We start from the raw sequence: 10,716 nt of genomic DNA, 5'->3' as shown, positions 1-10,716 counted from the left end.
ACAATGTTCCTCAAAGAAAGATAGGAAGGGATTTGGATATGTCACCCTCTATGGTGCATAGCATAATCAAAAGTTTGAAGGAATCTGGAGGGATTTCAGTGTGTAAAGGATAAGGGCACAAGCCTAAGATGGATGACTGTGCTCTCCGACCCCTCAGACAGCACTGCATCAAGAATCATCACTCTTCTATTAGTGGTGTAATCACTTGGCCTCAGGATTACTTTGGCACACCTGTGTCAGGCACAACAATACACAGTTACATCCATAAATGACTTTTAAAAGTGTACTGTACCAGAGATGCAGTCGACCGTTCTGGGCTTGGAGACATCTGGGATGGACATCACACAGTGGAAACATGTACTGTGGTCAGACCAATCGGTATTTCAGGACCTTTTTGGAAGGAATGGGCGCCATGTGCTCTGGAACAAAGACAAAAAGGACCATCCAGGCTGTTACCTGCAACAAGTCCAAAATCCAGGGTCTGTCATGGTCTGGAGTTGTGTCAGCGCCCTTGGCAAAGCTAACTCACATTTCTGTGATGGCTCCATTAATGCTGAAAAATATATAGAGAGATCTTGGAGCAACATATGCTGCCTTCAAGATGACATCTTTTCCAGGGACGCCCATGCATATTTCAACAAGACAATGCAAAACCTCATCCTGCACATTACCAAGGCCTGGCGTGCTGGACTGGCCTGGCTGCAGTCCCAGCCTGTCCGCTATAGAGAATGTGCGGCTCACTGTGAAATGCAAATTGTGTCAACGCAGACCCAGGACTGCTGCTCACCTTAAGTCTTGTTTGCAGGAGAAACGGGACAAAATTACTCCTGACAGATTTAATCACTTGGTGTCCTCAGTCCCTAAACGTTTTTTAAGCGTGAAAAGGAACGGCAGCATCACACTGAGGCAAATGCTTTTTTACTGTCCCAACTTTTTAGGAATGTGTAGGAGGCATCAGAATTGAAGTGAGTGTTTATTTTGAACAACGAATAAAATTGATGATAGTTGACTAATGAATTAATTGATTAATCTGTTCAGTTCTGTGACACAGTATTTAAAAAACCCCATGTGACAGAGGAATAAACAATCCCTGCATTGCTTCAGACAGGCTTAGGTGTGAGTAAACAAACTGTCAGCTACAATGACACATTCTTCATAGTGCACAGCTCTTCCAGGTGAGCTACAGTATGTGACACAGTTCTATAGGCTGCTAAAGTCTGCATTTTGATGAATTTCTTGAGAGGCTTCTGTGTTAAATGTTTTACAGTTATGTGTGAGTGAATCAGGGGCAGATCTGGAAGATGTTGCACAGGGCGGCCAGGTTGGGGCACAGACTCAGAGAGGGGTGGCGCATTTGAAATACATGTTAAAAGTAAATTAAAGCCCTAGCTCTATGAAATAACAAACCATACATTAATAAAAATGAACGAATAACCTTGCTCACAGGATCCTAAACTTACAGTAGGTACAAGAAACAACCTGGGTGATGTTTTTGATGCTTTAATTGATGTCACCTCTACAAGAAACCTCACTGTCCTCTTCTTCTTCTTTCAGCAGCTGTCAAATCATCACTCTTTACCAACAGCTTGGACTTGGGGGGTGCAACAGATAGATAGTCGTTACTGAAGCCCCAAAACAGCAATGAAACATGGACGTGTTATCAGAAACTGGCAGGCACGTCAGCAGGAGTGGATGTTTAAGTAGATAAGGATGGGCTGGTTTGGGTTTGGAGTAAAATTTTGCATCAACAGTGTGTCGACACACCCCACAGTCACCTATAAGCTGTGGTTACGTCCATGTCAGGTGCAAAGCCTTCATCTCTTCCTTCATCTTTTGCTCATCGTTAAAAGTTACACTTTGACCACTACATGTGCTGTGTAACAGTTTTTAATCTGGTTGCTTTGATGAAGTTAAAGTGATGATGAGGCACTGGTCAACAAACCCAGATCTTTTCCTCTTTATGTTTGTGGCCTGTAAAGACTTTGGTTTTGTTCTTAAACTGTCACAACGGTCGGCAACAGACATGAAAGGAGAGAAAGTGCAGAGAAAGCTTCTTGTTCCATTTCTTTGCAGATGGGTTATTATGGATCCATTTACACTGGATGTTTACAGCAATATTAGTTTTAAACTTTCTGCGTATGCTGTAGAATGACGTTTAACTGTACTGGTTTACATTCAAACAAACCTCTATTGTGCACTCCTTTTGAAACGACAAAAAGCACATTTGACAAATAGGTTTTGTAAAGAGGAGTTTTTGAATAAATTTGTCTTGACCTTTCCCAAAACAATGGTAAATCTAAACTTTTGTTCTTAGACATGAAAACCAATTGAAGGCTACATTTACCATCGCTGAAGCGTTACAGTCGTCCACACCTTGTACATCTGTACATGTGGAAGCTCCTCTGTCTGAAAATCATTTTATCTTTCCAGTGATAATAGCCCCCAGGGGAAATCTGCCTAGGTGGTCCTAACCTCCGTCTGCAGAGCCACGGCAGTATGCGGGTCTAGCGGTGGGAGGCACGAACCCTCCTGGCAGGCCTTTGTTCCTGTCTGCGTGCTCCGGCATTGCTCCCTGTGTGTCTGCTCCTCCCGTTTCCCTGAGCTTTCAACTGAACTTGGAGGGCTAATTAATAACCATGAGCCCAGATTTAAATGTTGCCTGCATTTAGTCGATGGCAATAGAATCATGAAAGAGTGAAGTCATAAGACATGGGTGTTTGGCGGGAGATGGTGTGAATCCATTGATTCATCTGTCTCAATCGGATCTGAGCGCTGTGCTCACATTTGTTAGGGGAAAGGCACAAAACTTGGATGCATTCCGTTTGATTTTCTCTGGAAACTTTGTACACCTTGTACAAGATGGAAGTTGTGGACATTTCCTTACATCTGCACCTCAGGCATGCTGTGTACTTCCCTCTTGTTTGGATGTCCCAAGCACTCGAGGAATGCATAAATTTGGTTCTCAGTGAAATTATGAGAATAAAGATCTAACCAGGAAAAGGGAGGAGTGTCCCAGAGGTCTTTCTGATGGTCTCACACAGACTGATATGGAAAACTGCTTTCCTCTGAGGCCTTTAAAGTGTGAACAGGAAGACACAGGCAGAAGGGAGCGAGGAGAGGGAGAGGGAGATCACTTGGAAAAATAAACTGTATGAGGTTATGGATTTGGCAGTGACGCACCACAGTGCAACAGCAACCTCTGCAATATTTATTTAGAAACCTGCCTCATTTCCTCCTGCAGACTCTAATGTAAGGTGTCCTCACCTCACACACATTAGGCCTTTGGTGTGGTTTTCTGTGTATCACACGGCTTTACGCTGCTTTTCTCGGATACAGTCGAGTGATGCCTCCTCCCTTTGCCACTGCCTGCTAATTGGGATGTGCAGAGCCCCCTTAATTATCCAGTTAGTAGCTTTGCTGAAAGGAAGAAGACTCCTGGCACACAGTGTGGGACAAATGACAGCACCTACACAATATTCACCTCCAAAACTCAAGTAACATGTGGATAGAAACTATCTGCATATAGGCTACGTGGTAACACTTTATAATAACTACACCTTATTCATCCTTAGTTAACCATGAATAAGTACTTAATTAATGATGAGAAAAGCATTAATTAAGCATGACTCATACTTAATAACACATTCACTAACGATTTACTCCTGGTGACTAAGGTCATGCATAAGGTTGTTATTCGCCGTTTATTCATATTTATTTGTTGAAGTATGACAAGGATCTTTTTCATTATTTGGCACTTTAATAACTGTTCTTGACTGTAATGAGCCATGTTTGATTTTATGTATTTTTTTATATTGTAATTGTATTGTTAAGTTTTCAGTACAACTGAAATTGAATACAAAAAATATGTTCTGTATCCTTGTGTCATGTCTTGATTTTGACTGTTTCAGATCTGCATTTCCACAGCTCAAAAGAGCTTGAGGCACTTTTGGGTTTTCTTACATATTAATTAATGCTTAATAAACCATAAACAGTCTTCACTTTAGAAGGGATCACAAAAAACAGTAACTAACAATTAACAACTCCCTGACATATTCATGCATTGCAGTATTAATAAATCATCTATTCATGTTTTATTAAGTATGAATGAACAGCGAATAACGACCTTATGCATGACCTTAGTCACCGGGAGTAAATCGTTAGTGAATGTGTTATTAAGTATGAGTCATGCTTAATTAATGCTTTTCTCATCATTAATTAAGTACTTATTCATGGTTAACTAAGGATGAATAAGGTGTACTTATTATAAAGTGTTACCGGCTACGTTAAAGAAGGCTACCAGTCAGATCCCATAGATGTGTGTGCTTTTAAAACCATCTTCAGATAAAAGGAATGACACTGGAGATTACTGGTATTATTATTTCTGGCTGTGATTGTTTTCTTTTAGCGCATTGTGCACTCAGCAAAAGTAAGCTGTACATTCCCTCTCCAGATGAATTCATCATTCCGTGTGTTTGGCCTTTTTTGGAGTGTTTCCTTTTAAGTCCTGGATCTCCAGCTGTCTGAAAAAGCACAAACAGAAGTTTCCATGGAATGTAGATTAAGTCAATTATGAATTTATTTGGATGTGATCAGTCACAGCAATAGTGGGAGAAGTATTCAGTTCACTAAACAGAAGGAGCAATATGAAAAGTAAAGGTCTTGCACTGAAATTTTTACTTGAGTTTATTTTATTGAATCATTACCAATAATGGTACATATGCCAGTAGCATTTCCCTGTCAAGGTTAAAATACTTTCATTAACTCAATATACACTTGGGTAGTTTGATCTGTAAAAAGAAAAAAAATCATCATACATAACTACACCATATATTGCAAGGCGGCACAGTGGTACAGTGGTTAATGCTGTCACTTAATACCAAGAAGGTTTTGGGTTTGAGCCCGGGCCGAGTGGGGCTCTTTCTGCACAGAGTTTGCATGTTCTCCCTGTGCCTGTGTGGGTTCTCTCTGGGTATTCAGGCTTCCTCCCACAGTCCAAAGACAAGCAGCTTAGGTTGACTGGCGACTCTGAATTGCCCGTAGGAGTGAGTGTGAGTGTGTGTGGTTGTTTGTCTACATGTCAGCCCTGTGATAGACTGTGACCTGCCCAGAGTCAGGGTGTACCTGGCCTTTGGCCCAGTGTCAGCTGGGATTGGCTCCTCTCCCCACAACCCTGTTCAGGAATAAGCAGTATAGATAATGGATATATTTTGCATAAAAATGTCATCTGCAACTAGTCAGTATAGTTATTAAAAATATAATGGAGTGAAAAGTACAACAATTCCCTTTGAAACGTAGCAGAAAAGAAGTATAAAAACTGTACCTGAGTAAATATTACTTTTCAGAAATAAGCTGCTTCACATCTTGCCTTATTAGCTATGAGAGTAAATAGGGAAATAGAGCGTCCATGTTACAAAGTAATCCACCAAGAATGGTGGTGCTTGTACACGGCTGGCAAATGCACCGGCTTAATGATGTCATATTGCATTTCAGAAAAAAAAACAGACCTCAGCTTCCTTTTCCTTGCACAACACTGTGTTGTTTTGGCAGAGACCCCATGATTCCATGATGCCACTTCCGTCATTCAAATAACTGCCTTTTTTCTGTCCAGAGAGAAAGTTAGTTGATGTACACACTTCCTTGATTTGTTACTTTATGGACAGGATATAAGAGCAGTGAGGTTGCAGGTGACAAAGGTTATCAGTTGTAATTAAAAGCTACCGTATGGCCCACTATCAATATTTGCTCTAACCTGTCCCGGGCCTGCGCTGCTCCATGAATGTAAACACTTAGACAATAATGATCCTTCTTCAGTGGCAGATGCTATTAAACTGACCAGAGACGATAAACTGGGGTGTGTCATGTAGCCAGAGCCTGTGTTGTGTTGGAAACGAATGTCAAAAACAGAGGTGAGTGGCTACTACACTCCATAAAATTAGTGTCACTTGAACTTGACAAAAATGACCTGCCTTCCTTGAAGGTTTCTCAGGCCTTCCTGTCCTGTGGGCACTGGATTTAGGATTTAGTGCCATTTTCTTGCCAGGGCTCCCCTGGAAAAAAAAAAAAGGCTGTAAAATAAAGTACGGTAAAATAAAAGCTAAATGAAATCATTTTAAAAATGTTTCATTATTCATGAAAGAATTGATTTTACAGAAATAATGATCTATTTCACAGCTGTTAATTTAAAGTAACTGAAATATACCACAGTATTTCAGAGTAATTCATTTTTCTTTTATACAACAAACTGCCAACAAGAACCACTATCAAACACCAACAAGTACTTCATCCCTAAGTGCTTCTCTTCTTGAACCAGGAAACACTTTTGTTTTTGTGCCAATATGTGCAAACACAGTTGCTGCGCTCATCTGTCAGTGTGGGTGAGCAAACAAGTTTGGCAAACACAAACATCTTGGAAACGCTTCAAAGTCCATAAGTCATATTCCAGATGCGACTTCGTTTTGAGCAGTTCGCACCACACTGTGCTTGCACTCAGACTTGTCAGATCTGGACAATGCACCATGATATCTCTGTTGCCCTGCTAATGACATCTGCAGCAGCCAGTTTATTTGTATGGAACAGCAGCTGGTAATGAAACTGTTGAAATATGGTGGTTGTTATTACATACTTTCTTTCAGATCTGGATTAATAGATCTAAAGACCCAATTTACACCTGTTATGATAGTACAGTCTGTTTCTGTAGGTGTCCCTCTGGTTAATGATGCTGTATCTGATCATCAGGCCCAAACGAATCTGTGGATTTTTTATTTATTTATTTTACACTTTAATGCAGCTATTCAGGGTGGAAATTTGTGGAGTTCTGCAGTGTTTAGTTTTTTTTTTTTTTTTTGCTTGTGATATAAAAGAAAATATTAATTTAACTAACAGCGATGACTTTTGAACAAAAGCACAAAAATGCATTAAAACAACTAAAATAATCTTAAGCAAGGTGAAAGAAATCACCTTATATGAACGTGCAAAGCTGAGAATTTTGTGTGAACATTTGTTGGAAATTCCCTTCCATACAAGTTAAGGACACATGGCCACTGAAATACAAAATTTTGTTTCTTTAGACAGCTACTGACCAACCACGCGTAAAAAAAGGAGGTGGTGGGGGGAGTTGGGATAACGGCGCTCGTTTTCAGACAATCTGGTCAGGAGACAAGATCTTCATTAATAGACATTAACCTGGGTTGTTCCCATGGGTTACTGAGGGGAACAGCTCTAGAAGGTTGACATGAGAAGTGCCTCCTTAACTGCTACATGTTTGACCAGATTTAGCAGTAACTACTAAATGTTTCTGTCTGCTGTTAGGTTTTGGGGAGGTTAGCGTACAGTGTTTAAAGTTTTCTTACCATACCATACCAACTTTATTTATAAAGCACTAAAAACAACCAAAGTGGACCAAAGTGCTGTACATTGCAATAAAACAATATAAATATAAAAACAGCTGCCTGCTGCAGCAAAGGCTTCTGCTATGAGAGCAATGAGAGTGAATCAAAACAGATAAACATGAGCTGTAACTTGCTATAAAGCTCCAAAAAGCTGCAGATTTGAGTGATCATTCTCTGCAGGTTTATCACAGTTACCCTGTTCACATTGTTTTCATATCATATTATTGCCTTTCATACATTGTCATTAATATTAATAAAAATATTGATTGTAGCCAAGCCCTGTGATAGACCTGTCCGGAATGTACCCTGCCCAGTGTGGGCTGGGATTGGCTCCAGCCCTCCCACCCCCACAACCCTCTACAGGATAAGTGGTATATATATAATGTGTGGATGATTATAACCACTTGACAGTTTTTTGTTTTCTTTATTATTATGGGCTTTTTTTCAGGGCCAAAAAAATTGTACATTAGAGTTGGACATCGATCAATGACCTCGTGATTCAATTCATAATTGATTTGTATGTAAAGTTTGGAATTGATGCATTAGATTCTTCATGATGTAGTCTTATCAGATAAATACCAAGGTTGTGTAAAGTTTTTCTCACAATTTATCCTGGGAATTTAAAAGTCTGATATGCAACACGGTTCCTTAAAGTGCCTAGAGTGCATGTTATACTGCAGGTTAAACATATTTTCAGGTTAGAAAACTATGGACCAAAAATTTATCTTTCCTATTAAATGTATTTTAGGTCTACATCTGTGTAACAGTTAGGAACAGCAAACGAATCTGCACCACTTACAAGGGCACGATCATTATTCAAAAAATAAATTCTATCCCATACAGCTGTGCATGGACTGTCAACAGCAGATGCTTCAGCTAAGTACAGACATCAATTGTAATTACCACTTTGAGCACAGACAGGGCAGAACCTGAAATTCTTCTTGTGTGTACAAGACATCAGCCTAATATCTGCGGACAGCTGTTAGCTAGTCGCTACCTGGCATAAGCAGATTGTTAAATTTGCTTTCACAGCCTCACATCTCATGACTGTCTTCAGCAAACACAAATCAAGAGCTCAATTCAATGTGCAGTCTTTTTAGCGTCTGCTCCTCTCATAGACCTGATATCTAGATACTCTAAGAGCTACCCAGAGTCATCCTGAGTCACAACAGTCCCGTAAACTGTCACAACAAGGTGCATAGACAGCTATCGTCTACAATGCTTTTTAACTTAATAATTTTGTACATGTTGTGATAACTTGATTAACAGACATTTTACACATGCAACCCTAAAAGAACTACAACAAGTAAACAATGCATACATACAAAAGGCAAAAATGCAAAGAGTAATCTCAGGAATTCAACAACTGATATTAGATAATTTGTCAAATCATGATTAAGCACGTACACATATGATGCCATAAATAAGGCTCTTTAATGCCTGGTGTTAGTGCTCGTTCATACTTACATTCTGGAAAATATGCCCAACTCTGTGAAGCAGACTGTGAGGAAATGAAAGTGTAGAACATTTGTGGTCAAGCTCAGAGTTGAAACTGAGGTCAGCCTCTGCCCAACTTACTTTAAAAGTTCAGTTTGACGTCACCAACTGCTCCAAATGCCATCACCTGTCTGTGAAGGCTTTATAATGTGACAGTGCAATGCATATTTCCATGAACTGTGTTTGTTGTGAAAATGCTCCTATACCAGCTGGATGGACCTGATATAATATGCTGAAAAACTGAAGGGGGTATATGCATGTATTTCCTACTGTAGAACCCTGATGGATAAAAACACAGGCCGCGCACACTTTCACACTCAGTGTCAGTCATTCTCAGAGGCAGAAAGGCATGGAGAGAGGCATCCATAAAACAAACATGGTAGCAGCAGTGGAAAGGCAGAAGTGGCAGGATGAGAACTGCTGCCAGACACATTACAAGGAGCCCTAATGAGGGAGCCCACACCCCCCTCCCTCCACCCCACCACAGAGGAACGCAAGGCGGGAATTAATTGTGAGGGCGATGATGGCGAGCGAGCTGAGGAGCAGGTCATTATTGCACGCCTCCTCCTGGAGCACCGCGGGCAGAGCGTAGAACACCACGCTACTTGCACAATTCCCATGATCCCACAGGAGGGGGGAGAGGGGGAGGGATGGCAGGAGGGAGAATAAAGGGGACACACAGAGAGCAAGAAGAAGGAAAATATCCTGGAAGCAGAGGAAATCAGCTTCCTCTTTGTTCAAAACAAAAAAAAAATAAAGAAAATGTTTTGATTAATGGCATCATGCACCACTGCCAATTATTTCTTTATATCTGATTCTAAATATTTTCCTTATGCTTTACACTACTGACTTGATCTTCTTATTTCCTTGTGCCATGATAACTGCTAATAACAGACAAATAAAAACTTGACAAAAATGATATTTTATTTGTCCCCTGAGGTGCTTAATAAATCACCCACAGCAAACGTTACTAGATTTAATATGCACACTGCAAGGTGGACACAAAAAGCACTATCTGGAAATTGCTCAATAATAAGGTGTAAAGAGCAAATGGCAAAAATAATATTACATGTCCCACACCTCGTCGCTGAATGAGAACTGAAAAAAAGGCTTCATATCAAGATAATGATCCGATTTAGTGGTGCTTCGCTTTTCTAATCAGCACAGAGTGTAATAACTGACTCTTTGTCATTTCTCTTTTGTGTGGGTTTGTTGCCCTGATGAAACCTGTAACATCAGATTGACTGCGTTGGAAACATTGCCCTCTAGTGGAGATTTAATGTATGTAGGCAAAGTGTATCAGCCACAGGCAGAAGTGACACACATCTTCAATTTATTCAACTCCTATTATACCTCAACAGTTAAATTATAAAACAGATGCCAAAGAATTAAGATTATCAATAAAATGTATGTGATGAGGAAAAATTACATTTGCATAGAAATGCATTTATAGTTCAAACAAATAGGAAAAAAACATAGACAATCAGTTCCAATGTGAATGTGAGTTATAGTGGCTGTGACAAATTGATATATTCAAAAATGTTAGATTAATTTATGAAGGATCAAGTGAATGCAGGTTAAAAAAAACATCATTTACTATGGATTCCTCTTATTACACACACTGAGACTTAACTTAAATATTAGAAACACAATTACAGTTTAAAGCCTTATGTGAAGAATTGAACCTTTGTGTCCAGGTACATTGCCATTAGCTATAGAAACAGGCAGTTTTAATGTCTCCCTGAGGACAAAAGGCTTTGTTTGTTATATGATGTTAGATGAGCTTGAAGACTGTCCTTTATTATATGATGATTATATGATCATTCAAAGG

Source organism: Monopterus albus, unplaced genomic scaffold, assembly GCF_001952655.1.
Source record: "Monopterus albus unplaced genomic scaffold, M_albus_1.0 scaffold54.1, whole genome shotgun sequence".
Classification (NCBI taxonomy): Eukaryota; Metazoa; Chordata; class Actinopteri; order Synbranchiformes; family Synbranchidae; genus Monopterus; species Monopterus albus.
The sequence above is the reverse complement of the archived record's forward strand: the minus strand, read 5'-3'. Positions refer to the sequence as shown.